The 26,496-nt window shown below is 36.8% G+C and overlaps 1 pseudogene; it reads left to right on the top strand.

Annotated features, from left to right (window-relative positions):
* The first annotated feature begins 630 nt into the window (after window positions 1-630).
* The window catches only part of LOC140531937 (nucleoporin NUP35 pseudogene), a 39,300-nt pseudogene continuing 13,434 nt past the window's right edge, over window positions 631-26,496 (top strand).

The following is a 26,496-nucleotide window of genomic DNA, read 5'->3' as shown; positions in this document are numbered from 1 at the left end:
ATATGTATATACACATACACACACATACATACATATAAATCTATGCGGCTCTGTTCTGAGTCCCTTTCTCTTCTCCCTATATACTATTTTACTTGTTGATCTCATCAGCTTCCATGGTTTCCATTACCATACCTATCCACGTGACTCAGATCTCCTTGCTTAGCCCTAACTTTTACCCTAACTTTGAATCTCATATCTCTAGAACTGCCCATTAAACATCCCAACCTGGATTATCTCATAGTTATTTTAAATGCAATATGTCTAAAACTAAACTAATTTCTCCCCAAATCTTCTCCTCTTCCTAATTTCAATCAATCAATCAATATTTATTAAACACCTATTATGTACCATTCATTGTGTTAAGCACTGGGGATACCAAAAAAAAAAAAAAAAAAAAAGGAAAAAGACAGTCCTTGCCCTCAAGAAGCATATAATCCAATGGAGGAGATAATATGCAACCAAATTTTATTTTATGCAGAGTTAGCTATATAAAGGATAAATAGAAATAACTGAAAGAAAGAAGTCATTGGAATTAAGACAGCTTGGGGAAGACTTCCTGTACAAGGTGGGATTTAATTGGGACTTAAAAGAAGCAAATGAGGCCAGTCAACGGAGTGGAGGAGGGAGAGCATGGGTCAGCCAGAGAAAATACCTAGAGCCGAGAGATGGAACGAATGTTTTATTCATGTTTATTCACAGCCCAGAAGCCAGTGTCAACGGATCAAAGAGTATGTTTTGGGAAACAAGTTAGAAGAAGACTGGAAAGGTAGGAGATGGCTAGGTTATGTAGGGCTTTGAATGCCAAAAACAGCATCTTGTATTTGTTCCTGGAGGCAATATGAAATCACTTGAGTTTACTGAGTAGGGTGTGTGTAACATGATTCAACCTGCAATTTGGGAAAATCACTCTAGTGGATGAATGGAGGATGGATTAGAGTGGGGAGACACTTGGGGCAGGCAGACCCACTACTGGCTACTGCAAAAATTAAGGCCTGAGGTGATAAGGGCCTGCACAAGAGTGACGGCAGTGTCAGAGGAGAGAAAGGGGCATATGAGAGATACTCCAAAGGTGAAATCAGCAGGCCTTGGCAATAGCTTGGATATTACGGAGGGGGGTGAGAAATAGTTAAAATAGGAGTCAGAATGACACCTAAGTTGTGAGCCTGAGGGACTGGGAGGATAGTGTTGTCCTCTGCTGTCTAAGGTATCACCATATCCTCAGCCACTCAGGCTTATAAGCTAGATGCCATCCTCTCCTCTCACCTCATATCCAATCAGCTGTCGGGTGTACTAAATTCTGCCTTTATGACAACAACAGCAAGCTTTATGACATTACTTGGAGATGTCCCTTTCTCTCTTCTGACACTGTAACTCCCCTGTTGCAGACCCTCATCACCTCACACTTAGACTACGACAATAGCTTGCTGCTTGGTCTCCCTTCCTTAAGTCTCTCCGCATTCCAATCCATTCTTCATTCAGCCATCTAATTGATCTCCCTAAATCAAAATTCTGATCATATCACCTCCTACCATTAAACTTCAGTGACTCTGTTATATCCAGGGTAACATATAAGATGGACTGTTTTAAAGCTCTTCATAATGTGGCCCTTTCCTACTCTTGCAGTGTTCTTACACCTTACTTTCTGCTCCAAACTCTGTGATCCAGAGACACCAGTATTTCTGTTGTTCCTTGAATAAGACAATTTCAACTTCTGGCTCTGAGTGTTTTCACTGGCTAACCCCTATGCCTGAAATGTTCCTCTTCCTCATTTTCCACTTCCTAGCTTCCTTAGATACCTTCAAATCGCAGCTAAAAGTCCTGCTTTCTGTGATCAGTCTTTCACAATCTTAGTTCCTTCTGAGATTACCGCTCAATTTCGCCTGTAGATCTCTTCTTTGTACATAGCTGTTTACTCATAGTTGTGAGCTCCTTGAGAGTAAGTGCTATTTTTTTGGACTTTCTTTGTATCCCTAGCTTTAGCACACTACCTGGTACACAGAAAGTACTTGATAAATGCTTGTTGACTATCTATGTGTCTACTTACATATATAAATATGTACATACATATATGTTTGTATATCTACACACATATGAAGCAAAGTGATATAGTGGATAAAGAATGGGCCACAAAGAAATAAGACTTGAGATGAAGTCCTTCCTCTAACACACACTACCTGTGTAACCCTAGCAAAGCCACTTAACCTCTCAGTGATCTAAGCAACTCTATAAGGCTTTAAGTTGTACAGAAAGCCCCAAATGTCATTGGAAAGAGGGAATTTCCTCATCTGGGATTTCCTATGCCAACAAGATCTCGGGTTCAAGCTCCTTCCTTCCTCCCTTCCCTCTTTTCTTCCTCCCAACCTCTTTTCATGCCTTCTTTCCTGCACTTCCTTCCTTCCTTTGCTTCATTCCTTCCTAATTGTCAACAAATAGGAGAAGACTAGTTGAGAAAAAAGTTTACATAATCCACTCTCCCACATTCTGGTGATATTATAATCTTCACTTCTGCTAGAAATAATTTAGTCCTGAGCATGCCAACCAATCAGCATGGATGATGATATTACATTACTGACTTCCTAATGTAGATGAAAAAAGATGGCCTTCACTTTAATGAAAGCTGTGAAATAGTTGCGCTCATTTTGTACTGCAAGGCCTAAATGTACTGTTTATGCAATTTTTACTTTGAAAGAAATATTGAAAGTGGATTTCATTTTACAACATTCAGTCAAAGCTATTGTTTAGGAATGGAACATTTCTGCAATTTGCTTACCCAGAACATAGAAGACATATCCTAGAGATCATCCATGAAAGGATTTTTAAAATTAACTTTAAAATCAGCAGGCCCTAATGACTAGTTATATTGTTCATAATGGTATAAAGTGAATGAACATTTGCCGTAAGAGAATGTGCACCTGGTCAGAGATATAATTTTCAAGGTTATAGCATATTTTTCATCAGAGTGATAAGTTATTCTTTGGAAAAAAGGGTTATAATTGCTAAATAATGTCCATACTGAGACAAAATTAAATATTTTTTGTCAATAATTTAAAATCCAAAGATATCCAAATATTTCACTTGGCATTCTCATTTTGAAACTAAATATTGTTATTCCAACAAGATGCTATATGACAGGCACAGGTGATTTCATAATCTTTAAATTGGTAACAGGTATTCATTACGAAATCAAGCTTAGAAGTCAAAAATTACCAATTGGAAATATTTCAATTTGAAGTTTTGCTTTCTTTAAAAAAAGAAAAATGGAATGAAGTACTATAGTGAGAATAAATGCTGCTCTTGCAATGGATGGGGAGAATTATTTTGTGGCTACAAAAAGGGAGATATAACATGAATTGCTTAAAATATCCTTTTTAAAGCTGTCTATGGCTCTTTATCTGAAGTATCTGCTTTAAAAAACCCTGAAAGACATTTATATTCTAAATATAATTAAATCTAATGTTCTCTTTCTTTTAGAAAGTTAGGTCCTTTGCAGAATTCTAATTTTCTATTTTTCAATTGCTTGCTTTTACCCTGGAAATTAGAAAGGGATAGCAAAAGACCATGAGAACATTCAACTTAAGATGAGTATATAAGGACAGCAACATTTTAAAATGACTTGTTTTTTTAAAATCATCTGTTCACAAGTCATAGATAATCTTAAGATAAACTCTTTCAATAAGTTGTAAAATTGTATTTTGTAAAAATAGATAAATGCAGTTCTTGTTATAGCACATACTTACCTTCAAATGTTCAGATGATGTTTTGGGTGTCTCTTGAGAGAGATTATTTCTAGCAAGTATCTATCTCCATGCTACATATTGATTCTTCTGAAATGATGAAGTGCCTTTTATATAATAGGTATTCCATAAAATATGTGTAATACAAATAAATAAAATTTTCTGGGTTATGGCAATTTGACTATATAATTTTGGGAAGCTGTAAGAAGGGAAGCCATGGGGCCAAATTTCACCCAGAAATGAACTTGTCCCAGTGGATCCAGAGTAGAGTGCTCCCTTAATACAAAGGAGAGTCCCTTAGCCCATGGAGCAGTACATTGGCATCTGGGGGCATAATGAGAGGCTTCATATAGAATGCAAAATTGAGCTTAGTTTTGAAGGAAATCAGGAATACCAAGAGGTTAAGAGAAGAAGAGAGTATATTTGATGTAAAGAGATGAGAACTGGAGAGACATAAAGACAAGAGTGCATAAAAGGGCAAGTAGGTCAAAATAGCAAAATCACAAAGTTTAGGAACAAAATAATATATAAGAAAACTGAAATTATAGGAAGAGGTTAATCCCTGGAGGGATATAAATGCTCAAAAGAGGTATTCGTAGTTGATTCTTCAGGTAATAGAGAGCCCCTGGAATTTATTTTAAAAGTGTGTGAGGACATTATTAGACCCATGCTTTAAGAAAATCACTTTTGTAACTGTTAGGAGGATGGATTGTCCTCCAGAAAACTTGAGGTAGAGAGACCAAAGAGAAAGTTATTGCAACAGTTTAGGTAAAAAGTGATGTGGTGGGCCTGAACTGCAATGGGAACTATGTGAGGTGATAGAAGGGGATGTACAAAAAATATATTGCAAGGATAGAAACCATGATATTTGGCAATTGATTACATGTGTGGAATGAATGACAGAAATTGAGACAGCTGTATATGGGTAACTGGAAGAATAATGGTGTCCTTTTCAAAAAGCAGTTTGGTGGCACAGTAGATACAATGCAGGACTTGGAATAGGAAGACCTGAGTTCACATGTGAACTCAAATACTTATTAGTTGTGTGATTCTAAGTCACTTTACCTCTCTATGTATTAATTTCATCATCTGTAAAATGGGGATAATAATATCACCTACCTTACAGGGTTGTTTTGAGGATTAAATGAGTTAAGAAATGCAATATACTGAGAATCCTAAACTTTTATATAAATATTACCTATTATTAGTAGTAGGGAAGTCATGAACTTATGAGGAGAGTTTTAGAATTGTATAAAATTTTGTCCCAATAAATTCAGTATTCGAGCTTGCCAAAATCATCTTTTTAAATTCCAACCCTCTTATTAGGGTGTATTGGAGGATTATTTTCCTCTCTTTACATATATATGTGTATATACACGCACACACATATACGTATATGTGTGTGTGTGTGTTTGTGTATGCCTTTTATGTCTTTATTCACTCTGATCCAGTGTCACTGGTCTCCTTGCTGTTCCTCAAATAAAACACTCTGTCTTCTGCCTGTATATTTTAATTGGTTATGCCCCATCCCTAGAACTCTCTCCCTCCTTGTCTCCTGGTTCCCTTCGGATCTCAGTTCAAATTCCACCTTATACAAGAAACCTTTCTGTTTACTTTCAATACTAGTCCCTTCCCTGTACAATCATCTTCATTTTACCTCTTATTTCTTGTTTGTGTGTAATTATTTGCATGTTGTCTCCCACATTAGACTATGAACTCTTAAAGGAAAGGACTATTTTATGCCTTTCTTTGTAGCCTAGATGTTTAGCACAGTGTCTGGCACATAGTAGGTACTTGATAAATGTTTGTTGGCCTATTCAAGTTAATGATAAAATTGTTATACAGCAAAAAGAACACCATCAGATACCTCCTTCCAAGTTGAAAGTGAACCATCAATGACTACTTTTAGTATTATGGTCAGTCATCTAGTTCTGAACCCAACTAGTTCAACTGATTGTCCTATTGTCTAGGTTATACTGATACATTTTTGACTTATAAGAATAACATGAGAGATTTTCAAATGTTTTGCCAACATTAAAGCACATTTTACCTATAGAGACACCCGGGCAAAAATCTGGCAGAATTACAGTAGGGGAGTGACATCATATGGTGGGATGGGAGCAATATTCTAACCTTTCCCTTTCCCCACCCCAAGTAAGTAATGTTAGTTTTGACTTAAAAGATATTGAAACAATTCTTGAGAATTAATTGATTCAAGGGACTGAAGGTTCAGGCTTCTGATGGAAAGATGAGTGAAAAACAGCCCTGAGGAACTCCAGGTACACCTTCATGCTTGACCATCAGATGAAATGGACAAACCAACAATGGGTGTACTTTCCTTATTGCATCAGTTGGTGGTGGCCTCACTGTCTATCCTTGTTGAGTGTCCTTCTCCTGTTAAGGCTAAATAAATCTCCTTTTGTTAATTGTTGAAGTAACATTAGTTACATTTCATTCCATTATTGAATGTGAACTTCCAGGTTACTGACTTGAATTAGGCCCAGCCTGATATGGTTATTTAGCAGTTGGACTTAAAAATATATTAAGAAGAATTTTTCAGTGGACTGCAAACGATGTGGGTAGTAATAATGTGACCTGGAAATGAAGAAATATAATAAAATCTTGGGTTCCTTTGATCAAAGCAGTGTACAGGATTAAGGTAGTAATTGTCCCACTGGATTTTGTCTTTATTATATGAGATTCTAGGTGTGGTGTTAGGATAGTAATGTTATGTATTAAGAAGGACAGTCTTAGATGTAGTGAAATTAAACAAAACAACTATGTATTGACTATAACGATGTATTGACTACAACTAGTAGTGCATGTCTCATTCCTCATCTCAGGCATGCAACATAAATTGAAGTATCCTTAGTTTGGGAGTGAGGATCCAGATGCTTCTTAATTCCTTGCACAGAAGAGGGTCAGTTAAAAAATTAGGGGTTTTTAACTTGGGGAAGAGACATGGGATGGGAGCTGATATAGGGATGGACATAATAGCTGTCTTCAAGTGGTTGAATAATGGCTAGCATATGCAAATTCATCTGGGTTTGTCTTAACATGTATCAGAGAGCAAAACTTGAATCAATGGGTAGAAACTGGAAAAAGGCAAATTTAGGCTTTCTGTATGTGAACTTTTCTTCACAATTAGACATATCTTGGATGGCACTGGTTTCCCTCACTTGAGTTCTTTAAGGAAAGGAAACAAACATTTGTTAAATGCCTACTATGTGTGAGCACTTCATGTATATGCTTATTTGAATCTAACAATAACACTGAAAGGTAGGTGATACTACTATCCCCATTTTACAACTGAGAAAACTGTACAGATATAAGCTAAGTCATTTGCTCAGAGTCACATAACTTAGGAAGAGTCTGAGTCTAAATTTGAACTCAGGACTTCCTGACTGCAGGCCCAGCATTTTATCCACTTCCAGCTAGTTGCCTAGAAAATGGATGAATGACCATATTTTTAGGCAAGTAATAGAGGATATTCATCCACATGTTCATTCATTTATTTATTAAGCACTTAACACTGTGCAAGGTACTCTGTTAGATTCTGGAGTAAAGAAAACAAAATAAAATATTCTCTTTCATAGAGGAAATTATATTTTTTTATGAAGGGAACCTGTGGGGTACAGATAAGTACATACAAAGATATTTTGGGGAATGGGGAGAGCATGAACAACTAAAGTTGTGAAATACAAGAATATAAAGGCCACCTTTAGCAGGGAGCACTTGAGTTGGGCCAAGAATGGAAGTGAGGACTGAGAACATTAAAGAAAGGGGGTAGAGCCAGTGCATAAGGAAAAAAGTAGGAGACAGAATGTTGGGTATAAATATTATTAAGTAGGCCGGTATGTATGAAATATCAAATTATGAAGGAGAGTAATATTGAACCCTAACTCATTTCTAGATTGACTATCTACATTTCACATTGTTATATGTGAAGATTTTGTGATTTGCTCAGAATAGGAAACTCCTTCCACAACATAGATTACAACCCAGCTGTGACTTAGTAGATAAGTTCTAGGTGGTTGTTTGAAAGAGATAGATTTAAAGGGCTTGCCCAAGATCAAACACATGTTAAATGGCAGCATTTAGATACCAACCCAGTTTTTCTGACTTTGAAGTTGAATATAATTTCCCCTGCACTGTGTTGCCATTTATAGCTAAATATTTAAATTTATTTCAATGATTTTGTAAAACGTTTGGTTGACTTAAAAAAAAAATTACTGTTCTTTCCTAATATCAGTAACCCCACAAAAGGACTCTTTCTTGTAAGAGAAAAATATAATGAAAAATGTATACCAATTATAGTTAGTGGAAGTGATGTACCACTAAGCACTGATCCATGCAAGTTGGGCTACTCGTTGCTTAAAAGGCATTAAAATCAATGCCAAGTCTTGATTGTCTCAGAGACCAAAGGTTTGGGCTGTTGAAATCACTTTTTGATTGCCTGAGAAGAAAGCAGACACAAGGAGCTCTAGGGATGCTCTAATGCTCAGCTGGAGGAATATGATGGGCATTTCAAGCAAGGGACCTTCCTTCACCAGAATCAACTTGAGGAATCGTCAATGTATTCTTGTTGAATACCCTTCTCTTGCTATGGTTAAGCAATTCCCCTTCCATGTAATGCTGAATAACCTAAAGGTGTTTCATTTTGTTTCAGTATCAGACCTAAACTAACAGAGGTTTGGCCTGAGTCAGGTCCAGTTCAGAATACTGATCATCATCAACAGTGTTCAGCACATTCCTTATAAAACCATTCCTACACACACACACACACACACACACACACACACACACACACACACACACACACACTCACACTCCAAAACCTTCCTTGAAATAAATGACAGTCAAGAAAAACCAGGCAATATAGCAACCATATCTTTGTGTATCTGTTACATAGAGCAGCCATAGAATTCCACCCTGCAACCTACTAAGATACTAAGAGGAGTGAGAAATATTTTCATTGTGCTTTTCATAGAATTCTGAACACTTGTTTAGAGACAGCTAGGAGGAACAGTGGATAGAGCACTGGGTCTGGAATCAGGAAGCCCTGAATTCAAATGTGACCTCAGACACTTTCTGGTTTTGAGGATTAAATGAGATAATATTTGTAAAGAGTTTAGCACAGTACCTGGAATAAAGTAGATGCTTGATAAATGCTAATGCCCATTCTCAACATTCTTGAAATTTTTCTAATAATATTTCATGTGACTATCTCTTATTGTAAGATTTTTGAGTTCTATTGCTAATTGATCCTCATTAACATTTCAGTATTCTAAGATTCCCCCAAATCATAATACCAGTGCTCTCTATTCTAATGAATACACACAGACACAGAGATACACTCACACAGAGATAGAGAGAGAGAGAGAGAGAGAGAGAGAGAGAGAGAGAGAGAGAGAGAGAGAGAGAGAGAGAGAGAGGATTAGTTCATAGTCCCTGATGAACTTTCCTATCATGGAGCTAATTTGGGGGTGGGAAGAGGTTCTATGAAACTGAAACTTCACAAGAATTTACAAAAATAGTTAAAGGAGAAAGAAAAATTGGAAATGAAAAAAAGTGAATTGATACTCTTCCCTGGTTTCTTTTGGTTCCTCTTTGGGATTCTTAGACGTCTCATATCTTAACAATTTATGGATTTTTCCATTAATGAGAACACAGAAAATATATTCTAGGAAGGTTGCAAAGGTGTCCTGTGTCATCACCATCACCATCACCAACATTATCATCAAAAAACACTTATTCTAGCATAATAGGGATGCTGATAAGCTATAGAGACTCCAGAGGAGGATAACCAGGATGCTAGAGGTCCTTTAGGCTATGTCACATGAGAATTGGTCGAAAGAACTGAGTGTGTTTTGCCTGGAGATGAGAAGACTTTCAAGGTAACATAACAACTCTCCTTAAGTATTTCAAGGGCTGTCATGTAGAATAGGGTTTAACATTGTGCTATTTAGCTTCAGAGTAGCAGAATCAGGAGCAATGGGCAAAATTAGATCTTGGAGAAAATTTCCTACCAATTAAATCTGCCCCAAAGTAGAAAGAGCTGCCTCAGGAGGTGCTGAGTTCTTTCTCATTTGTGATCTTCAAGTAGAAACTGAATTACTAGACTTGATGGAGATACAGTGGGGATTGCTTTTGGGCACAATTTGAACTAGATGGTTTATGAGGAGCTAAAATTATGTGATTTTTTTCATACTAAGTATTTTTGATTCTATATGAAATAAATTAATTTGTTTTAATCAGTCAATGAGTATTTATAAGTCCCTACATCATTCCTGCACATCATGATCCATTTTACTAAGACTAGGTATGTAAAAAACAGGCAAAAACATGATCCCTTTCCTCAATCTGATGAGGGATTCCTGCAAATAATTGCATCCATACCAGAGATAAATAGGATAAAAGAGAGGTAATCTAAGAGGAAAGGCAATAGAAGTTAGCAGGAAGGGAAGGGTTGGGGATTCTAAGGGAAAGGGCAGGGGAGGGAAGGTGGTATTTGAGCTGATTCTTGAAGGAAGTCAGGGAAGGAGGCAGAGACAAGGAGAAGAGGTCTAGGCATAGGGGATAGCCACTGAAACAGTATGGTCAGACGATGGAGTATTGTATTTAAAGAATAACAGAGACCAGCAGAGCTGGATCATATACTATGTTGAGGTTCCCAAACTTATTTGGCCTATAGCCCCATTTTAAAAAAGTTACTCAGCACACCCCCCAGGATTAGTTTAACCCTTATTTTTATTCAGAACCCCCCAATTAACACCCAAGGCTGCTACTGCTCCTTCTCACTACTGCCCCCATTATTCCAGCACCCCCAGGGGGCAGTATCTCCCCATTTGGTAACCTCGACAAGTACTTGAACTGTAGTAAAGTATAAAAGGATTGAAAGGATATTGTTGAGCTAGGTTGTAAAGAACTTTAAAAGCTGATCAGTGCATTTTATTTACATTTGATCCTGGAGGTAGTAGAAAGTCTCTGGAGTTTTCTGAGTGGGAGTGGGGGTGACATTGTCAGACTTACACTATAACAAATCATTTTGGCAGATGATTGAAGGATAGATTTCAGTTGGGAAAGGGTTGAGACAGAAAGATCAATTAGATGGCTAGTGTAAGAGCCCAGGTATGAGGTGATGAAGGCCTTTTCCAGAGTAGCAGCAGCGTAAGAGGAAAGATATTGTGAAAGTAGAAATAACTTGGCTAAAGACTCAATCTATGGGGTGAGTATGAATGAGGAATAAAGGATTACATTGAGTATGTGAGCTTGGATAACTTGGGAGGATGGTGATGTCTTTGATAGTAAATTTAAGAAATTTAAGAAAAGGCAAAGGTTTTGGGAAAAAGAACATGAATTCTGTGTTATGTATGTTGTTTAAGATAAAAATTGGATATCTAGTTTATGATGTCCAGTAGGCTATTGATGATGTGAGACTGGAAATCAGGAGAGAGGTTAGAGGTGGAAAAATAAATCTGATAATCATCTATATAGAGATGATAATTGAACCCTAAGAACTCGTAAGTTTATGAATAAAAATAATATTTATAGATAAGAGAACCACAGACAATCCTTTTGGGCGATACTTATTTGTTGTTAGAGAGTATGACCTGTATGAAAATATAGAAATGGAGGCTGATGGAAAGCTCTCAGATAGGCAGGAAGGTGAGTAAGAGAAAGCAAACAAACCCAAAACTCAGAGACAAGAGAATATACAAGAATATACAAGAGAAGGTAGTAACGAAGAGTGTCAAAGTGTACAGAGAGGTAAAGAAGGATGAGAATTGAGAAAAAGCCATTTGATTTGGCAATTATAAGACCATTTATAAGTTTATGGTGAACCATTCTAGTCAAATGATGAGGTTGGAAGTGAGACTGCAGAGAGTTTAGAAGTAAATTAGAGGAGAGCAAGCGTCCCTTTTTGAGTTTATACCATAATTTATTTTTCTTATTTAAGGACTGCTGAATTTTAAAACCCACTAACCCAGTAAAAATAAGAATAAAGCTGAAATCCTGAATTTTCATAAATAAGTTTATAGTAAGTACAGTTGAGTTGCTACATTTAATGGATATTAAATAAGTCTTTATTAAATATTATGTTGTTCACATGATCAAGAATGAAGCAAAGGAAAGTATTAAGGAAGAAGTCATTTGAATTTCTTTGGGGATGGGGGGGAAATGGTACAAGAAATATCCTACCACTGTGGCATGGTGATGACCTGGAGTTCTTAAAGAGTTCAGGCTCTCTCAGGATCATGTTGAGAAGGTTTTCATAACAAGTCCAACAACATATGATGTCTGATTGGAAAAGATCACTGCATAGAAAACAACATGGCAATCATTATGTGTAAGTTGGCCACATGATGATGAATTATTTATTTAGAACAATAGAATAAACAAAGGAAAACTTAAAATGACCTTTCATTTTCTGTATCCCCTCTTCCCCACTTATGTAATGACAAAGATGAAGATGGGAGACAAAAATGCCAAGAATCATGGTTTTTATATCATCTATAAATATTAATTAAATGATTGGAACTCTTAATGTGAAATCCTTGTCCAATGACCAAGAAGTAGATGTGGTACAGAGGGAAGTAAATATTCTACATTTTTATATTGTCTATGAAACAAATAATTGAGATTATAAATTAAACCAGAAAACAGAAAGAAATTGTACATAAGTCTTAAGATAGCTCATAGGGTCTCCTTGGAGAGGTAAAATAGATAATTTTATTATGTGTCCAAAAGCAACAGGAAAAATTATTTCATGGGACATTTGGTCAAGTTTTATTGTAAAGTGCACATGATAAGTATTTATATAAAGGCCACCTTGAAAAACTTGCAATTTAATAGCCAACATCTGTTGCAGAGGATGAAGGGGGTAGATAAATTCTACTGAGAACTCAGGATTCTCCTAATTAAATCAACATGTACATTGACACTCAATGACTTTAATGCAACAGTGGGTGTATATGAGGATGGTGAAACATATGTTGAAAAATATGGTTTAAAAAAGAGAGAAGCCAAAGAATTTAGCCTACACAGAATCTTTCCCCAAATATAACATGAATATTTTAATAGAATCTAAAGGCATTGGACATGTTCTACACTAAATAACATCATAAAAAATGAAATTGGTTTTATTTTTAACAGATGGAAAATTACTCATTTTTGATGTGGAATTCATTTCTGAATCAGTTGTTCATGTTTGGTCAGACCATTGCCTTATTAAAGATCCAAATTAATAGAAAATTAGAAGAAAGAATAAAAATAACAAAAAGATATGGTATGCAATTAAAACAACTCCAAACTGACTATTTAAATAAAATTATCAGTGACAAAATGGGAAATAGTTGAAGGAATGGGTACCAACATCAATTGTAACCATTTTAGGCAGGAATTTAACAGGTATAATTCAGCTAATGGCATGAGGGAAACAAAAGAGCCTGAAAACTATCTTAATTGGCAAAGCCAGCAAATGATCTCTTTCAAAAGCAGAAAGAAATGGTAGCCAAGAGAAACACTGGTTTAGAATGTAAATTTATTTCTAGTGTCTCATGGAGAAGAATGGTAGAAAATTTTAAGTGGTATCATTTCATAAAATAATGAGAAACACTGGGAGGAAAAATAGGCTTAAAGAAAGTTTGGCAAGAGACTCATCTAAAAAAAAAAAGACAACTTGTGAACATTTAAGGATAAAGACAACATAGATAAAAGATGGAAAAGGATAAAGGAGGTATTTTACCTAACTCTTTTTACCATTAAGTAAGTGGAGCCACCATATTTGAACTTGGACATAATAGGTCTACAAGTTCCTTTGAAGAATAAGACATGGAACAGTAAAAAAAAAAGGAAAAGCAGTTAGAATAAACCAAATAAATGATGAGATCCATGTCTGAAGCATGTATTTGATGACATTGAGATATCAATTCTCAAAGTTTCTGAAGGAGGGGAAAATATTAAATTCATAGACAAAATCTCAGACCTTATTATCATCATCCTTAAGGAGGTGATGGAAAAAAATCCATTCATTCTCCTCTTTTTACAGCTACGCAAAATTTTACAAGAACAATCTATGTACTCGTTAAGGACATCTTTGGTAATGGTTAGAAAGGAATAATCAGACAATCATAAGCTATGTTCCACAGCAATCCACATCTTTGCTTCATATGACTGACTGAAGGGTAAAGGGAATCCATGACCCTATTGCAATGATAACAAAACCCACAATATTTGAAGTGGTGGAGCAAAATATTGTCTTGAAGGCTCTCCTCTAACAAAATGTTTCTTATACTTATGTAAACTTCATACAAAATCATAGGAGAGATTAGATTTTGTTTGTGCTATGGGTTTGCTCCATTCATGTATGAAAGTCATTCCATAGCTGAGATAATTGTTTGAAGACCCTTTGGTTGTTAACGTCAAACTAGATGGAGAGTATATAAAGATCTGTTTTTGTGTTCGTTCTTTGTTTTTGAGGAAGACCATGACATCAGAGAAATGATGACATGACTTGCACTTGACTTTGTTTTGAGTGAGGGAGGGCTGTGCAAAGTCACCTGCTTCACTTTCTCCTCCTGAGCCATCTGGATCTAGTGACCACATATTCATCAGTAGTGCAGTAGAAAATGAAGTGTTACATTTAAAGTCAGGATGAACTGATTTCAGCTCCTGCTTTAGACACTTAGCAGCTGTTTAATTGAAGCAAGTCACAGTCTGAGTTCAGTTTTCTCACCTGGGGAAATAGGAATAAATTTACTGCACCTACTGTATGAGGTTGTTGTGAGGACCTAATCAAAGAACATTTGTAAAGACTTCACAACCTTAAGGCTCTATATAAATGTGAGGAACTAAGTAAGGCATACAACAGGTAGATTGTTTGTCTGCTCCAGGAAGATATTTGTCATTGATATGGAGGATGTCCAATGAAGATTCTATATCAAAGATGAATTCTTTTTATATGGTGAGGTTCTCTAGATGCTACTTTTGACAATGATGTATTCATTGCATCATATCCTGTGACATTAGAAAGACTTCTAAATGAAAGACATCATCTCTCGAATGACTTCAGCCTAACCATCCACACAAACAAAGGAACTAAAAAATGTCTATTGACAGACAGACCATGACATGCTGTTGAATGCAAAAACCTTGGACAAATACTATAAGAACAGAACTGGGGGCAGAGCCAAGATGGAGGAGTAGAAAGATGCACATATGCTAGCTCTCCCCCTACAGCCTATGAAATACCTGTAAAGAAAAACTCTCAACAAATCCTAGAGCAGCAGAAGCCACAGAACAACGGAGTGGAGGAGATTTCTAGCCAGGGTGACCTGAAAGGCTGACAGGCATCTGTCACACCAGAAGCAGAGCAGATCCCAGCCCAGCCTTGGCCGTGACATGGCTCTGGGAGGAGGACAAGAGCAGGCCTCGGGGATGGAATCCCTAGTTGTAGTAGCAGCAGTTTGCAGATTCCCTCAACCCACAGGTGCCAAAGGTCAGTGAGAGGGTTTTTTCAACTGGCCAATAAGGGAGAAGGGCCTTCTCATAGCTCCAGCCTCAGACTGCAGCCTGCAGAGGTCCCATCAGGCAGGCTGCAGCAGCTTCCACAGCAGTCCCCATCCATTGTTGGATTGTAAAACCTCTGGGGGCACTGAGCACTGATTCTTACCTCAGCCCTGTGTAGAAGCCCTGCCCCCACTTAAAAATCCTGAGGGATTTGAGCAGCTGATCTTTATTTGACACTGAATGGCAGCCCTGCCCCTGCAGCTTATCAGAATCTCAGCCTCTGGTGCTGGCTTGGCTGAACCAGAGGCAAGGTGGTCATGAAGACAAAACTCTATTACTCAGATTCTGGGCACAAAAATTTCTGCTTGCCCCTAGATCAATGTACAAGCTTGATTGTACCACATTGAAGGAACTGAGATCTTACAGACTCCCCAAGTATACCCTACTCTTGACAGAGGACCCAAAAGTCAAGTAACTGGTTGGGAAAATGCCCAAAAAAGGGGGAAAAATAAGACTATAGAAATTTACTTTCTTGGTGAACAGATATCTTCTTCCATCCTTTCTGATGAGGAAGAACAATGCTTTCCATCAGGAAAAGACATAAAAGTCAAGGCTTCTGTATCCCAAACATCCAAAATAAACATTCAATGGTCTCAGGCCATGGAAGAGCTCAAAAAGGATTTTGAAAATCAAGTAAGAGAAGTGGAGGAAAAATTGGGAGGAGAAGTGAGAGAGATAGAAGAAAAGCATGAAAAGCATGAAAAGCAGGTCAACACCTTGCTAAAGGAGACCCAAAAATGCTGAAGAAAATAGCACCTTTAAAAACAGGCTAGCTCAATTGGCAAAAGAGGTTTGAAAAGACAATGAGGAGAAGAATGCTTTAAAAAACAGAATTAGCCAAATGGAAAAGGAGGTTCAAAAGCTCACTGAAGAAAACAGTTTTTTAAAAATTAGAATGGAACAGATGGAGGCTAATGACTTCATGACAAACCAAGAAATCACAAAACCAAATCAAAAGAATGAAAAAATGGAAGATAATGTGAAATATCTCATTGGAAAAACAACTGACCTGGAAAATAGATCCAGGAGAGACAATTTAAAATTTATGGGACTACCTGAAAGCCATGACCAAAAAAAAGACCCTAGACATCATCTTTCATGAAATTATCAAGGAAAACTGCCCTGAGATTCTAGAACCAGGGGGTAAAATAAACATTGAAAGAATCCACCACTCACCTCCTGAAAGAGATCCAAAAAAAGAAACTCCTAGGAACCTTGTAGCCAAATTCCAGAGTTCCCAGATCAAGGAGAAAATATTGCAAGCAGCTAGATAGAAACAATTTGAGTATTGTGGAAATACAATCAAGATAACACAAGATCTAGCAGTTTCTACACTAAGGGATCGAAGGGCATGGAATATGATATCCAGAAGTCAAAGGAACTAGGACTAAAACCAAGAATCACGTACCCAGCAAAACTGAGTATAATACTTCAGGGGAAAAAATAGTCTTTCAATGAAATAGAGGACTTTCAAGCATTCTTGATGAAAAGACCAAAGTTGAAAAGAAAATTCGACTTTGAAACAGAAGAATCAAGAGAAACATGAAAAGGTAAACTGCAAAGAGAAATCATAAGGGACTTACTGAAGTTGAACTGTTCACATTCTTACTTGGAAAAACAATATTTGTAACTATTGAAACTTTTTTGAATATCTGGGGAGTTGGTGGGATAACACACACACACAGGGAGAGAGAGAGAGAGAGAGAAAGAGAGAGAGAGAGAGAGAGAGAGAGAGAGAGAGACAGAGACAGAGACAGAGACAGAGAGACAGGGAGCACAGGGTGAGTTGAACAGGATGGAATCATATCTTAAAAAATGAAAGTAAGGAGTTCAAGAGGAATATATTGGGAGAAGAAAGGGAGAAATGGAATGGGACAAATTATCTCTCATACAAGAGGCAAGTAAAAGACTTTTCAGTGGAGGGGAAAAGGGGGGAGGTGAGAGAAAAAACATGAAGTTTACTCTCATCACATTCCACTAAAGGAAGGAATAAAATGCACACTCATTTTGGTATGAAAACCTATCTTACAATACAGCAAAGTGGGGGAGAAGGGGATAAGCAGGGTGGGGGGGATGATGGAAGGGAGGGCAATGGGAGGAGGGAGCAATTAGAAGTCAACACTCTTGGGGAGGAACAAGGTCAAAAGAGAGAACTGAAGAAATGGGGGGCAGGATAGGATGGAGGGAAATATAGTTAGTCTTACACAATATGACTATTATGGAAGTCATTTGCAAAACTACACAGATATGGCCTATATTGAATTGCTTGCCTTCCCAATGGGGATGGGTGCAGAGGGAGAGAGGACGAGAAGTTGGAACTCAAAGTTTTAGGAATAACTGTTGAGTAGTGTTCTTGCATACAACTAGGAAATAAGAAATACAGATAATGGGATAAAGAAATTTATCTTGCCCTACAGTGAAATGTCCCGGGCTTTCTGCACTAATTTAAATATCCCAGGCTCCTTTCACTAATTTAAATCTCCTGGGCTCCCTACACTAACTTTCCCTCCCTGGGCTTCGCTTGGAATGTTACCTCAAGATCTACGTCTTTGTCGGTCCTCAGGCGTCCCTGGTCCCTCCCATGGGGGAGGGGAATAACTAGACAGAACACCCGAGTTGGCAGCAGTCCACACTTTAATTGTTCATTCACCTCCCCCGGGATCCCCCCAATGCTCCAGTATATCTTTAGGCACCCGAGCTCCTCCCATGTTCCTCCCCGTAGGCGGAGCCTACCCTGTTACTGAGGCGGTCCCAGTACCTCGTAGCTTGCTAGACCAGCTAGCATGCCCCGTAGGCAGGTTAACACCTCCAGGTGTCTCTACTTTCCATACAGGAGGCCACGGTCCAGAGCTGGGCCCTAACACTACAGGACAAAAGAGAAGACGGGAATAAGGGAAGGGAGGGATGTTAGAAGGGAGGGCAGATTGGTGATAAGGGTAATTAGAATGCTTGGTGTTTTGGGGTAGGGAGAGGGGAGAAATGGGAAGAAAATTTGGAACCCAAAATTTTGTGGAAATGAATTTGAAAACTTAAATAAATAAGCTAAAAAAAGGAACAGAATTTAATAGGAGCTGGTGAGTAGGCTAGATTGCTCTGGGAAGTTTTAGTCTTTTTAATGATTCTGTGAAATAATACTTTACTTTTAGAAATACCAGTATTTGTCTAGTTGTATTACATGACTGTGAATTGTAAAATATCACAGTCTTTTAAAGACCAAAGTTTTGGATAGCCCAAAGGGAAGTAGGGAGATACATGGCAAAAGTGACTATTCGACCCAGAGTCAGGAGGACCTGATTTCAAATGAAGCCTCAGTTATTTATTACTTGCATGACCAAGAGCAAATCACTTAGCCTTGGTCAGCCTCAATTCTCTCATCTGTGAAATGGGGATATCATATCTACCTGCCAAGGTTGTGAGGGGAAGCTGAGATAATGTTTGCAAGAGTACTTTGCAAATCTTAAAGATCTATATAAATGCTAGCTATCATCTTCATCATCATCAAAATGGGGTTAATAGTAACAACTACATCCCCAGGTTGTTGTGAGGATAAAATGAAATTTTTGTAAAGTGCTTTACAAGTCTTGCAGCACTTTATAACTGTTACTACTACTACTGTTACTGCTACTACTACTACTACTACTACTACTACTACTACTACTACTATACTACTACTACTACTACTGGCTCTCTCTCTCTCTCTCTCTCTCTCTGTATACACAAAGAGAGAGAGAGACAGAAAGAGAGAGAGAGAGAGAGAGAGAGAGAGAGAGAGAGAGAAGAGAGTTTTAACCAATCAGACATGAGCAAGTGGGCTCTAACCAATCAGATACATGTGGACTCTAGCTAATCAGATGCTAAGTAGGACTGTATACAAAGAGAGACAGACCTGAGAGAAGCAGATGTGAAGAGAAGTAGTGTTGAAGCAGGGAGCCAGCATCGAGAAGAAGAGAACTGAGAGGAAGACTTCTGAGAGCTGTGAGGAGACCCTGTCCTGTTGATCTGTGTTGATTTCTCAGACAGAAGTCCTATCTGTTGGTCTTTATGAGTGAATTGAGATAATGGTGCTGATGGTGTGTTAGTATTGTTGTTGCCCTGCTGAACTTTGTCTTCCCAGACACAGAAGCTGCAGAGTGGAGCAGTCCCCATGAGCTGAAACCTGGAGCATGAGCAGAGAATTGCCTACATGTGAATCCAGGTGAGAGTTGGGAGAGGTCAGCCCACAGAGGAAGAGCCATGGGACTTGGAAGCCAACCTTGAGGTTAAGATGAAAAAGGACTTTACTTGGACACTTGATATTGATTGAGGATATTGTTCTTACTGTGACCTAGGGGTGGATGATGTGGTATTTTGAAAAAGGACTTTATTCGGATACTTGGTATTGATTAAGGATGTTGCTATTGTTATGAGATATATATTGATTGAATGATATGTTTTACTTAAGGATGTGGCTATAAATATCATGATTTACTTTGTTGAACAATGCTTAGTTTGTTGCTGAATAAATAGAGTTCATTATACTGTGGGATTACACCCTTGAAATCATTCACAGGAGCAGTCTTCAGATGTGCTGCCATAATTGACTTTACACAAGGGTGGCTTGGTATTTCTTGAAGAAGAGTCCTAGATGTTCCAAAGAGTCTAGTGACTTTTTCCCTTAAGTAATTATTTACAGTATTGACTGATATAAGGCATATTCAGTTTTTAGGATCGGGCAGTATGGCTGACACTCTTCACATCCCAAATTTGCTTTGGTTTGAGAGGTCTTCAGGAACTTTAGACACCATAAATGTGTAGTAAATGCATTTTGGGGGTATAAAATATGGTGACAAGCTCTAAGAGAGATAAAGAATATAGAAATCTTGCTCATTAGCGGTTCATCACAACCAAACTATGGAGTCTCATAAACCATCACAGGCACTTTTTCATTAAAAAACCCCTAGTATTTTATAGGATATATTTTCATCTTTCTCTAGTAACTGAATAAGTGGCAAGAGGGTGATGGTAGAAGATACTTTCAGAATGCATTAGAAATTCCAAACTACTCAATGCCATGTTGTTAAACATTTAAGGTTTACACAGAACAGCATCATGCTGCAGCAGTCACATTCCAAAGTGATTTTTCTGCAATCAGAAATTCATTCATTACCCAATTTTCATGCAACTCCCCTGGCATTTGAAATATGTTTCAAGGTAATGTCCCCAAGGGCTTTTTCCCTCCCATAATAACTGATCTGCACTGTCCAAAGATAGATCTAAATATCTTTGGTGCAAATTACTTCAGGCCTGCAGAGCATAATTCTCTGTCATCTTCATCACATTTCACACCTACAGAACTGATAACAGATTAATATCTTGGCTGAAAATATTTCATCAGCGTCTCTGACTAAGGCACCTTGCATTATTTTATTTGGGGCACCAATAAATGGGAGGGGGTAAAGGGAATGAAAGAGAAAAATTTGTTTGCTCTCAGAGAGGAGGGGGAGAAAAAGAATTTCCTTTAGTATTATGAGAAAGGCAACAAAGCTGGTCCTGGCAAAGTTCTCTGCTCCGATTATGTATACCCTTTTATTCAATCATTGTATCGCTCTGCGTCTGACATTTGGTCAATAATGCAATCTACCACTGATCAGAATAAAACAGCCACCCCAGAGCACCTTGGAATTTCATTAGTTTCCTTTCAATGTGGTCCTTATAAGTAGGGGTTTATTTGGAAACACAAATTTAAAGTTCAATTTTGTGCCCTGTCAATATTAGTAGAAAATCAGGGATCCTAAACATTACTGTAAACTTGATGCCTTTATGGGAAGAAGAATCCAAGAAAAGAAGGTTTTAGATGAAAAAGAAAAGAAGTTCTTTTAAAAAATAAGAATCACAAACAAATATCTTTCTCATCTAAATAGTTACTCCCATAATGATTTGGGATTAGAAGAAGCATACTTTTGCAATAAATTTACAGAAGAAATTTTAGTTTCTCATATTTTTAGTCACCTAGTTAATGGAAGTTTAAAATGAAGGTCAGAGGAAAATACTGGTACTGGTATCATACTTTCCTTCAACAACTAGAACACAAATTAGTCTGATTTATGTAACTAGAGTCCCGTTGTTATGCAAGTCAACATCCTCTTCTGAACTTTAATGCACAACTGACTTGGTAGAGGAAAGGGGGAATTAAGTTCAACTGAACCAATTCTGTTGCCTTCTGAATATCCTGTATGTGAAATTTGTAAGTAAATTTGTTTGTTAAATATTATATCATATAAAACAATCTCAAATCATTACTGAGCCTGAATTATGATGCTAGCTTGAGTTGTGCCTGATCCTGGGTATTCACATAGCTTGTAAATGTCAGGGTCAGGATTTGAAGCCAGTCTTTCCTAATTCTAAGGTCAGCATTCTGTCTCTTAAAACATGCTGCTTTGTTTTTATTAATAATATTTACATATATTTGTATACATTTTCAAAAGAAGATACTTTAATTAGAAGATATGCTTCTTGAGGTCAGGGATTATTTTTGCTTTTTCTTTGCATCATCAGCATTCAGTACAGTGTTCAACACATAAGGTGGACTTAATAAATGCATTTTGATTGATTGATATTTTTCATTTCATCTTATCTATTTTTATTTTTTAGTTGTTGACAATCAGTAAATAGTCATCTAATTTTTTTAGAATTTAGAGGGAAAAATCCCCCCACAACTTGGATAGGACCAAGTATTATACTGAACTCCATATACACACTTTTCCTCATATTCTAAATTAGGCTCCATCTGAGGTGCTTTAAACTGGTTCAGAGTTTTCTTGTGCTTCACTAACTTCGACAGTGACTACTGAATGGGACTTGAAAAAGAATATACCTGTTTCTAAGAAATTATGGAATAGACAGGTCTATTTTTAGTGTTTTCCTTTTCTATGTCTTTGGAGGATATTCAACTCTCTTCACTTTTTCAGGAAGTCAGAACCTTCTACCATGTTAAAATCTACTCTTAATAAAGTACCTAGGTAATAGGAACAAAATCTCATTGAGACTTATGGTAGTAGAGTTATTAAACAGCTAGTTTTTACCTGAGAAGAAAATGAAACTGTCCTTGAGACTTAATTGCCCCAGGGAACTAAGGTTAGAACTTTTGACATAGTTTTATAGTCTTCTAAATCCAGTGCATAAGTATTCATGGTTCCATAAAATACACTCTTCTGACTGGCATAGGGTCATGGCAAATGGCAAAATTGTTTAACTACAGTTTAACTGACACAGCTCTATGTTTTTGTGGAATATTTTCTCCATGCTACTGTAAACTTTATTTTGTTAAATGTTTTAAAATAATGATAGTAATTGAATTGGAAAAAAGCAGTCCAGATTGATTTTGGGAAGGTTTACAATGCTTTTTTGTGACCCTAAGTTTCCTTCAAAAAGAAAAGTCCAAATTTTTAGCGCTAATAATCATTTTGGAATGTTACATGTCATCAAGCATTGGTATATGAAACACCCATCTTAGAAAAATTAAAGTTGTGGGTACTCCAAAAGGAACCATCATAGAGGTCCATTTTAGAAGTGATCGAGCTGCTGTGTATAACCAATGGAGAATTACACAGGAGAAATGAACTGAAGAATATTATCAGACAGTAAAGAAGGTGGGCAAATCATATTTATAGTGAAAGATGAAGAAGGGACAACCTACATGATCCATTCATAATTCAGCAGTAGCAAGAGATATAAAGGCTCTGCTTCCTGTAGATGAAGGCAAGAGTTTAATATGATGAAACAGTATGTATGGACTTTTAATTTGCTCTCTTGGAAGGATTACCCATATCAACTTGATCAGAGATTAATCACAACATAAAAATATCTAGGGTTTCAGTTATCTTCAAGAAGAATCTAAAACTGAGGAATCCTTTATAAGATAAAGCACTTTGAGAGTAGTACTAGGTATTAGTTATCTTAAAAATTTTTAACTATTAACTAATTCCTTTTTATCCTCAAAAAACTCAAAAGAAAACAAAAAAAAATTCTACCCTACCCCAAAATGCATGATTGTAGACTAATAGATATAGATAGACAGATAATATAGAATGTTTAATTTTTTTCTAAAAATTATATTTCACAAAGCAAGCTTGCCCTAAGTTCAGAAAATAAACGTTGCCAACAGTTGTTTGACAGTGGCTGAGATGACAGAAAAAATATTTTCAATAAGTAATGAAAAAACAGTAACAACAGGCCTAAGTGGTAATGCAACAATTCAAGCCCTTTCTTTCAAATAAATGATTAAAAGAAGGTAAATCATTCAGAGGGGGAGGAAGAAAAGCGCCCATTAGGTATTTCACAAAGTCTCAGCCAACTGCAGTAGGTTATTTACAAAAGCTAGTTACAGTGCATCTTTTGTCCTTACCAGCAGGTGCAGCTATTAAGCAGGAAACCTTCAAATACAAAATGGCCTTGAGGGGGAAAAATAAATTGAAGGTTTCCTTTCCTTTCCATTACAAATAGCTAACACCAGCATGATCATTTAATAATTCAATTACATTTGCTAAGAAAAATTAGCCATTTATTTGGAGTCTGGAAATCACTGACAGAAGACATGTGAGGGGCAACTCTGAACATTTCAGTGAGAGCAACCTGATGTTAGTTCCCCATTCTGAAAGCAGGAGTGAATGACTATAAATGATGGGCTATTCAGATATAAGCTAAACACTTCATTTTTAGTGAAGTGATAAAAAGTAATTCGTGTGTGCTCTGCATCTGCTAAGAATCATCCAGCGTATATAAGTATATTGTGTGTGTGTGTGTGTGTGTGTGTGTGCAACACTGTAGCTAGGGTGGGATGCCAGGGCTTTTCCAGAGGGATAAATGGTGTTGAATGAAACAGACAACATTTGTAGTCCTCAACAGCTAGAGGCAATAGAGATTAGTATATAGCTAGTAAGAAAAAAAAGAAGTTAAAACAGAGAGCTATCAAAGGGCAGGGTGAGGTGCAAACCTTTTCTCCCTTTACATGCTACTCAGTCAATAATTTTGCAAGCAGTGGTTATCACCTGTGTCCCAGAGCCTCAGTCTTCCTTCCCCAAGTCCCTCCACTTGCACATATGATCCAATTCACATTTTATGCCATTTGTCACGATCATGGTGTGTAATACCTGTGCCATGCACAAAAATCCTCGTTCCTACTCTGTGTCTATGAAGCCATTTCAATGAAGGTTAGAAGGCCCTGATATTCAGATTTATTAGGGGGAATGCCCTATTAAATTAGAAATATTGAGGAAGATGTGAGGGTGAGACATAATCATCTATCAACTAACCAATCAATCACCAAGAATTTTTTGAGGCCCTACAAATAGTTCAACATATGGCACAAAGCAAGTATAAGACTGCTATAAGGAAGTATACAATCTAATTGTAATACACAATTACAGATAAAAGTTACAGATACAATAAAATGTTATACTATCTGGTGAGCATTAAAAATTGTGTAAGAGTTGAGGAAACATAGAGACTAATATTGACCAAAATAGGAAAAATCTTAATGGAGGTGGAACTTGAATTAAGGAATTAGACTTTGAACAATTGGGAAAGGAAAAGACCTTGAACAAAGGTATGAAGAGGAAAATGAATACAGAATAATGAAAAGATGGATTTAAAGGAGCATGAGTGCATTTTTTGAAGTATTGGGAACTTAGGTGGCATAAATATGGTGTCCTGTCTATAAAGGGTTTTGAAAGCCTAAGTCTAGATTTGATGCAATACATAATGGAAAATCACTGTGTACTATGAGTACAGGAGAGACATGGTTGAATAAGATGAACACTGAGGTCCCTTCCAAATCTTGAGTACTATGATTCTGTAAAAAGTGTGGTCAAAGAAGGTTAACGTAACATAATAAGCATTTATTAAGTTATTGATGATTGATTTAATGACACAGGATGGTATGGAAAGTGAAAAAACAATAACGTGTATATCATCTAAGAGATAGTCACTATAATTTAGGAATGTGACAAAAGAGGGGGGATTCTTAGAGGGAATAAAGAATAACAAATCTGAGGAAAGTAATATTTCAAAGGAAGAAATGATAAACATAGGGACTCAATGAAGAGGATGAAGGAATGAGAAAAGGCAATGACACTCCAATGCTTATAACCTGTGAGACTGGAAAAACAGTGGTGATAGAAAGGAGAAATGGAAAAAGTAGCCAATTTAGGGATAAAAGTAGTCAACTTGTAGAATTGCTAAGTTGCAAATGATGTGCTAACATTTTCAACGATATTTCCCCTAGATAGTTAGAAATTTCAGACTAGAGACATAGATTAAAGTGAATTGGTGGAGACGTAATGGTTGTGAACATATAAGAAGAGCTCACGGAAAGAAAATAAAGAAGGAAGAAGCAGGATTCTGAGGGGAGAACTAGAAGACTGCAAGTAAAAGAGGAACTATCAAAAGAATTAGGGGGTGGTCAGAAAGGTAGATTTGGGAAAGTATAGTGTTATGGATATGGGAAATTCAAGGAAGAGAGAACTGATTAATACTACTAAATGCTGTAGAGAAGTGAAAGAGAATGAAGAATTAGGTAAAAATATACTAGATTTGGCAAAAGAAAATTATAAGTAAACTTAGACATGGACATTTTAATGTCTAAGGTCTGGACTTGTGGTCTATTGACTTCTTTCTAAACACTCTCTTTTTCTACACAGAGACTACTGGGAGGTTAGAGTTGTTTTTATCATACATGTACATCTCCCAAGGATTTCTTATTATGATCCACAGAAATTTTATATATCCTAAATGAAAAAAATGGACTTACAGGTATTTGTGACAAAAAGACCAGAATTCAATGGAAGATTTGATATAAGAGATCTAGAAAACAAAAAGGAAAATATTAAAGACTAATAATAATGAATTCATGCAGATGATCACTGGCAACCATGATCTGTAAACTCTCCAGTCAGTATCAAAAGATGTTAAGTTCTCAAAACCTATAGACTAACTCTTTTACCTGCTTTCAAATCACTGCCTGCCAACAATTACTTTGCTGAGTCTCTGTAAGATGGAATCAGTTCGCTTTACAAAATATACATATTTTACAGGCATACAACATAATTTGGATTGCAAAGCACTAGTGGTGATTCTTTTTGGTGTATGGGCTAGACTACACCAAAATGTTATTCTGAAAAGAAGCTCAATACATATTTGTTGAATGAATGAACAA

This window comes from Notamacropus eugenii, chromosome 3, assembly GCF_028372415.1.
Source record: "Notamacropus eugenii isolate mMacEug1 chromosome 3, mMacEug1.pri_v2, whole genome shotgun sequence".
Classification (NCBI taxonomy): domain Eukaryota; kingdom Metazoa; phylum Chordata; class Mammalia; order Diprotodontia; family Macropodidae; genus Notamacropus; species Notamacropus eugenii.
Note: the sequence above shows the minus strand (reverse complement) of the source record. Positions and strands in the feature narration are given on the sequence as shown.